Consider the following 8,619-nt stretch of genomic DNA (forward strand, 5'->3'; position numbering starts at 1 on the left):
CGGGAGACAAGTTGTTGAATTCTCAGGACAAGTGCAAGAAATTTCAAATTGCAACTGGAGTGCTGTTATGCTAGTTGAGCAGGCCCCAATGTTAGGTGACTGGTGAGAACCCCACACTTTCAATTTGTAAAACTGAAGAATGGATACTTTACCCCGGGTGTGATGACTCTGACCAACTAGTATCTTTAATGCTAAAACTGACTTTAACATCAATGAAATAAGGAAAAATCTTGGTAGATTGTACTTGCCACTAATTTATTTTGGTTACTTGCTTAGCTGTGCAGAAACATTTGGAAGTTCCTTTCAAGAGCATATCCAGTACATGTCTGCTCAGCCGAGCAGCATTTGGCAAAACAGCTGTCCAATTTAAAATGCCATGCCTGCAAAATTATAGACAGACCTGGCTCCTTGCATTAATTGCATTTATATCCACCTAGGTTCCATGATCTGCTTCGCTATGACTAAACACCACTCGCTCACAAATTAACTGCACTCCAGGGAATCTTCAGCAATCAAAACACAATTAAATAGGCCCTTTCTGTAACCAAGTGAGTGGTTGGCTAATCTTTAACTACAGCTTTAGACACTACCTGTATGTATTTTGAAGGCAGGGTTTTAATAACTTTACTGCAACGCAATAGAAAATGTAGATTAAATTGTTGTGGGGGCAACCATCAGGATCATGTTGCCCCTCTCTCCTTTTGCTTTTAGGTGCAGGTTGGTGGGTAGGACAGCTGTGTCCTGTAAAATCTAACCCATGGTGTTTCCACAATCCTAATTTGATTATTGAAAGCACGTAGCACCGAGGGACTTCCGCTGGCAACCATGAGCTGAGCAGTTGCAAGAAAGGTGACTTTCTCCTGGCAAGGACTTGTTGGACATTTTTAAACCCGTTGAACAAGGGAAAGATTGCCTGGTAGGAGTAATTGAGTGAGAGGACACAGTGCCATATGAGAATTGGCCCAAGTAGACTCGGCACAAATAATTGAAGATTGGACAGTTGAGTAACAATGGCAGATGTTCCGAGATATTAAACACCTCTTGCCTCAACACCTCTCACCTCTCAATTAAAATATGTTCCTGAGAGGAATTTTAAAAATGAGAAATGTTCCATGGCTAAACAACTCGAGGAAGGCAAAATCATAAGATGAATGACAGAAGGCAACTATAAGAAAATGTAAACACTGATACCAAGAGCTTCTAAACGTAGCTAATGTAAATGTTGGCCCTTAAAGATGGGGACACCGAGATGGGGAGGCACTGAACCAATATTTTGCCTCTTGTCTTCACAGTAGAGGGTAATTTAAAAATCCCCAAAAAGAAGTTAATGGAAAGAAACTTGGTGTAATAACCATCACCTAGGGAGAAGGTATTGAATGAACTAATGAGATTAAATGTAAAGCAGTTTCTCGGACCTGATGGCCTGCACTCTAGGGCATTAAAATTTCAAAATTCTGTTTTCTGGGATCCCAGTGAATTGGAAACACGCTAATGTGATGCACCGATTGGAAAAAGGGTAGAGGGGGGGGGGGAAAAAAAGTAGAAACTATAGACCAGTTAGCTTGAACTCTGCTGGTGAACTGTAACTAGTGGGATGACGCAGGGGTCAGTCCTCTGACCTCAACTGTTTACGATTTATATAAATGATCTGCAAGCAGGGAGTGTAATGTAGCAAAATTGGTGGATTATATTAAAATAGGTGGGAAGTCGGGCAGTGAAGAGGAGAGAGAGTTTCCAGGCGGATATATAAGTTGGGAGAATGGGCCAAAATCTGGCAGATAGTGTTTAATGTGAATAAATGTGATATTCATTTTGGCTGAAAAAAGAGGCAAATTATTATCTAAATAGAAAGCATACTAAAAATGTGAGTGCAGAGCAGTCTGGGTGTCTGTTCATGGAATTGCAGAAAGTCAGTATGCAGGCACATGTAATAAAGAAGACATGGAATTTTAGTATTTATTGCAAAAGGACTAGAGTATAAAAGTAGAGATGTATTCTTGCAATTGTACAATGAGCCCACACCTCGAGTTTTGGTCTCCTTATTTGAGAAAGGATGTGATGTCATTGGAGGCAGTTCAGAGGAGGTTCACTAGATTGATTCCGAGGATGAAGGTGTTGACTTAGGAGGAAAGATTGAACAGTTTGAGCTTATACTCACTGGAGTTTGGAGGAATTGGAGGGGATCTCTTTGAGTTATATGAAATATTAAAAGGGATTGTTAAAGCAAACATAGACCAAAGGTTTCCCTTTGTGGGGATATCAAGAGCGAGAGGTCACATAGGGTGAGAGGCATTTGATTTAGAACTTGAGATGAATAGAAACTACTTCTTGAAGTGGGTAGCGAATTTGTGGAACTTGCTGCCCATAGTGTGGTGGAATCGGTCATTAAATAGTTTCAAGAAGAAGATGGGAGATATTTTTGAAAACTGGCTCACGGGATATGGAACAGGTAGGAATGTGTATTTGGGACCACAAAGATCAGCCATGATCTGATTAAGTGGTGGAGCATGCTCAAAGGGCTGAATTGCCTACTTCTTCTCAGTGACTTTGTTCCTAAGAATGTGTTTCAGGCTCGAGACATTTGCCAAGGCAAGGAATTGCGTCGATGGCAATGGATGGAGTTTATGCCCCATATTCAATGGAGGAAATTTCTCATTGGACATGTAGTCCAATAATTTAGCAACACTGCAGGAGTGGAGCAACTCGCGGGGGGGGGGGGGGGGGGTGGTGGTATGTGTGTGTGTGTGTGTGTGTGTGTGTGTGCAGTCAGCATACCTTTTCTTCAATGGACGTAGGTGTCGCTGGCTGGGCCAGAATGTGTTGCCTGTCTTGTCACATGTCGATGTAGAGACTATCCATGGAATTGGTCCACCCCACCAGCATGGGATCAATATGCAGAACTCACTCCGCCACCTAAATCAGGCCCTTGATTTCGGATTTGGATTGGCAGGTTTTTCTTCTTCTACTAATGGGCATTAGTGTGTTTTCCAATGAACAATCCCGAATTTCTGGCTTTTAATTCAAATTTCACCATCTGCCGTGGTTCGCTTTGAAACTGGGTCCACCGGGCCCCAAGTCTCTGGATGACCAGTCCCGTGACAACAACACTGCACCACCTCCCCTGGTGAAAAGTAACGCTCTGCCTTTGGATGACCTGTGCATGAGGCAACATGTGGATAAGAAGCAGAAGGGTGCCAAGTATAGATCCTGAATGGGCAGCATCGGTAATCACATGAGAGCAGGAACCGTTGCTGGAGCTTATTTGGCTATGATTGGGTGGACTAGGGTGGGTTAAGTGGGTGTTTCCCACTCAGCTGGATGACAATGGACAGATAGTGAACCAGGATCATCCTGCGATGGGACACCACAGCTGTAAACTATCCCTGGGCTCTCCATCCAGGGTTCAGACACCATCACTTTCGCTCCCTTGCTCTCCTTTTTTACTCTCCCTCTCGCTTTCTCTCTCGCTCTCTCTTTTTCTCTCGCTCCCTCTTTTTCACTCTTTTCTCCTCCTCCCCTCGCCCCCCTTTGGGACCTCCCCAGTCTCTGAATCGTACAATGCCTCTGAAAACCACCAGACCTTCTCCCTGGAGTTGGGACTGACACCTGCTCGCATTCTAACTCCCTCGATGGCGGGCATATGATCGGTCTGCCCCTGTAGCTTTTGCTCGAGTCCTCCACGTCTGACTCAAGTCAAGCCGACTTAAAACTCCTAGCGTGCCGGGAGGGGGTGGTGAGAGAAGCTGGACTGTCCCACCATACCTCTGACACCACCTCCCTACCGCATCCCCGCTTCCTTAATATCTGGGCCTCGGTGCTGCGACGAAAATGAAATTCTGACATTGCTGGAAATCCGATTTGTTAAAGACGAAAAGCAGGCGGTTGGTGGGATCGACTGTGTCAAAGGCTGCAGACAGGGAGGGAAAGGCGAGGAAGGGGAATTGGCCTCTGTCAGTGTCATTTAAGATGGCATTTGCGACTTTGAAGAGCCAGAACGCGGGGATTCTAACCTCGAGTTCCTGGAAAGGTTCATGTGGATTCTGCAGGTGACCGGTTTCAATCCTGTTAATAGAAGTTGGAAAGGGAAATGCAATTTACAAGGACGGAACCGTGAAGGATTGATTTATTTCAGCAGAGAGGGAGCTGAGAGAAGATGTGAAGGAGAGAGGGACAGAACTTGAGGAAGGAGAACGTTTGACAGCATTGGCTGACGCAAGAGCCCCGAGGAGACCCAGCATCATCCATCCGAGTAACCGCCGGTTTGAGAGGCTGGGCTGTTGAATAATTTGCTGATCCCGATCCCACTCCTGCACCTTGGGTCCCATTTTTCCTCCTGAGTTCTGCGAGTACGTGTGGCCGGGAATGGCCATGCTATATTGCTGCTATATGTCCAAAGATTAGTTGGAGTTACGGGAATAGGGCGGGACAGTGGGTCAAGGTTGGCTTCTCTTTCGGAGGCCAATGCAGACTCGATGGACTTGAATTGCAGGGATTCTCTGATCACAGTCCCCAAATTCCACAATAAGGCGAGAAATCAGGAGCAAGGTGGAAAGGAGGAAAACTCAACAGATTTCTCCAAAATACCAATACAGGGGCAAAAGAAGATTTTCAATATCTGCTGTGCTTTGCTTTTGAGAGAACCAGTTTTTATTTTACTTCTTAAGTTATGAGGAGTTGAAAATTGAACCGGGGAGGTACAGGAGGGACTGCAGTTGCTGTTTCCATTTCTGCTCTTAAGAGTGGGATGGAATGTCATCTCCTCCTGCACTCACTCCACATAACCAGTGCGAGAAACAGCGCGGAGAGAGCCGGACCTGCAGAGTTGAAACAGCGGGAAAAGTGAGAGCAGCTTCAGAGTGAGAAACAGCGCGGCGAGAAGCGGACCTGAGAATTAAAACCAGGGGAAAAGGGGGTGGAGCTCAGCATAAAGCAGCCAGATAGGATGTTTTCTATGCTGCATCTGTAATAGCTGGTAAGAGTCAATGTGGACAAGCCGAATTTCCTTAGTTTCCTGAGAAAGAATAGGCGTTGTTGTGCTTTCCTGGTGGTAGCGTCGACGTGGGTGGACCAGGACCGATTGCTGATGATGTTTACCCTGAGGAATTCGAAACTGCTAACCATCTCCACCTCGGCACCATTGATGCAGACAGGGGTGTGTACAGTACTTTGCTTCCTGAAGTCAATGACCCAGCTCTTTAGATTTGCTGATATTGAGGGAGTTTGTTACATCACTCCACTCCCTCCTATACTCCGACTCATCGTAGTTCGCGATCTGACCCACCAAAGTCGTGTCATCAGAAAACTTGGTTGTCTGGAAAATTAGAAAATCAAAGTTAAAGGAGAAGATAGGAGTGCAGGTTAATGATGTGGACATTAAACAAGTTAATGGAGCCAAGGGTTCAGGAGAGGTTTCCAGAACATGTGATAGAACAGAGAGTGTAGAAATTGTCTGGAATATATCTTCTCGCACAGGAAAAAAGGGACAACTATGAGAAAGGGGTGGTCAATGCAGGACTGAGGGTTTTGTTCCTAAATGCACGCAGTACACAAAACAAGTGCTTGTTGCATACATGTTATGGGGCATCACAGAGACATGGCTGCAAGGGGATCAGGGCTGGGATCTAAATATCCATGGATATGTGTCCTATCAAAAGGACAGGAAGCTGGGCAGAGGGGACGAGTTTGCACTGTTAGCAACAAATGAACTTAAATCGATAGCAAGAACGAATATAGGGTTGGACGGCAGACGAGCTGTATGGGTAGAGTACAGGCCTCCTAGCAGTAGTCAGGATGTGGGGAAGAAAATATATTAGAAGATGGAGCAGTGAATATTACAATTATCATGGAGGACTTCAATATGTGGGTGGACTAGAAGAATCAGGTTGGCAAAAAAAACAATTCGAGGAATGTCTATGAGATGGTATTATGGCAAACCTTGTGGTAGAGCCCACTAGGGAACAAGCAATTCTGGATTTGCTGATGTATAATGAGGCGGACTTGATTCGGGAACTTAAGGTATAGGTGCCCTTGGGGGCAGTGACCACAATATGATAGAATTTATCCTGCAGTTTGAGAGGGAGAAGCGGCAATCTGATGTAACGGTATTACAATTGAATAAAGATAACTACAAAAAACATGAGGGAGTAGCTGGCCAGAGTTGATTGGAAGGGGAGTCTAGTCGGGAAGAGAGTTGAACAGCAATGGCAGGGGGTTTGGGGGTTATTCGGCAGACACAACCGAAATTCATCGTAAGGAGGAGAAAACATGCTTAGGAGAGGACAAAGCAACAGTAATCTTAATCACTAACAATAATCTTTGTTAGTGTCACAAGTAGGCTTACATTAACACTGAAATAAGGATACTGTGAAAATCCACTAGTCGCCACACTCCGGCACCTAATCGGGTACACTGAGGGAGATTCAGAATGTCCAATTAGAATTCAGAATAGAGGCATAGGCTATTTTCTAAATGGGAAAAGGATTCGGAATCAGAAGCACAAAGGGACTTACGAGTCCTAATTCAGAATTTTCTTAAGGTTAACGTGCAGGTTCAGTTGGCAGTTAGGAAGGCAAATGCAATGTTATCATTCATGTCAGGAGGTCTAGAATACAAGAGCATGGATGTCCTGTTGAGGCTGTATAAGGCTTTGGTCAGACCCCATTTAGAATATTGCAAGCAATTTTGGGCCCTTTATCGAAGAAAGTATGGGCTGGCCTTGGAGAGGGTCCAGAGGAGGTTCACATGAATGATCCCTGGAATGAAGGACTTTACATATGAGGAGCAGTTGAGCACTCTGGGTCTGTAGTCAATGGAGTTTAGAAGAATGCTGAAAGCCTTAGACAGAGTGAACGTGGAGAGGATGTTTCCACCAGTAGGTGGGACTAGAACCCGAGGGCACAGCCTCAGATCGAAGGGACGATCCTTTAATACAGATGCTAGCCATGATGTGAAGATGCTGGCATTGTACTGGGGTGGGCACAGTAAGAAGTCTTACAACCCCAGGTTAAAGTCCAACAGTTTTATTTGGACTCACTAGCTTTCGGAGCGTAGCTCCTTCATCAGGTGAGTGAAGAGGTAGGTTACACAAATACAGCATAATTAGACAAAGCCAATGATGCAAGATGATACTTTGAATGTGAGTCTTTGCAGGGAATTAAGTCTTTACAGGTCGAGACCCCCACTAATTGCTGCAAACAGCCATGCAACCTCAATCAGACCATTGTTTGCAGCAAACTATCCAGTCTTCAGTAGAACAGTGACCATTACACCACAGAAACCCTGCCATGGCAACCTCTGCACAACGTGCCAGATCATCGACATGGATACCACCATCACATGTGAGAACATCACCCAGCAGGTACGCGGTACATACTCATGTGACTCGGCCAATGTTGCCCACCTCGCACGCTGCAGGAAAGGATGTCCTGAGGCATGGTACATTGGCGAGACCATGCAGATGCTGCGACAATGGATGAATGGACATCGTGGGACCATCGCCAGGCAGGAATGTTCTCTTCCAGTTGCGGAACACTACAGCAGTCAGGGGCATTCAGCCTCTGATCTTCGGATAACCGTTCTCCAAGGCGGCCTTCAGGACGTACGACAATGCAGAATCACTGAGCAGAAACTGATAGCCAAGTTCCGTACACATGTGTACGGCCTGAACTGGGACCTTGGCTTCATGTCACATTACATTTACCCCCCCACCATCTGGCCTGGGCTTGCAAAATCCTACCAACTATCCTGGTTGGAGCCAATTCACACCTCTTTAACCTGTGATTATCCCTCTCTACACTCGCACCATTTGGACCTGTAAAGCCTTAATTACCTGCAAAGACATGTGTTCAAAGTATCATCTTGCATTGTTGTCTTTGTCTATTTATGCTGTGTTTGTCTATCCTACCTCTCCATTACATTCCAAAAGCTGGTGATTACAAATAAATCTGTTGGACTGTAACCTGGTGTTGTCAGACTTCTTACTTTGAAACAGAGATAAGGAGGAATTTCTTCAGCCAGAGGATAATGAATCTGTGGAACTTATTTCTGCAAAAGGCCGTGGAGGCCAAATCACTAAGCGTTATTAAGACAGATAAATATAGGTTATTGATTAATAAGGGGATCAGAGGTTATGGGAGATGACAGGAGAATGAGGATGACAAACAAATCAGCCATGATTGAATAGTGGCGCAGATTCGATGGGCTGAATGGCCTAATTCTGCTAATATATCTTATTGTCTTATAACTCATCTTCTGAATCATGGTGTTATCCAGTTGATGGAAGTCTGAGAGTAGATATTTTCATTCATTGACTGGAAGCACTGGGACTGTCTTGGGCTGCTCTTGGTTATTTACTTTATTCATTAATTAATAAGTGTTATAATTAGATATTGTACCACATTCGTCAACTGCTTCCTGAACTTGGACTGACTCACCCCATCAATAATTGTGTTTGTACAGCAGCTTTATTCTGCCAGCATAACTTCAACATTTGGAAAGATATATAAATAATTACTGTAATATTTGGGACGATTGCCTGTAATGTTAAAATTTAAGAAATCTATAACATATAAAAGCCACAGGAAGGTGAAGCTGCCAGATAAGGTAAAGAGTAAAATTACA

Source organism: Scyliorhinus torazame, chromosome 14 (assembly GCF_047496885.1).
Source record: "Scyliorhinus torazame isolate Kashiwa2021f chromosome 14, sScyTor2.1, whole genome shotgun sequence".
Classification (NCBI taxonomy): Eukaryota; Metazoa; Chordata; class Chondrichthyes; order Carcharhiniformes; family Scyliorhinidae; genus Scyliorhinus; species Scyliorhinus torazame.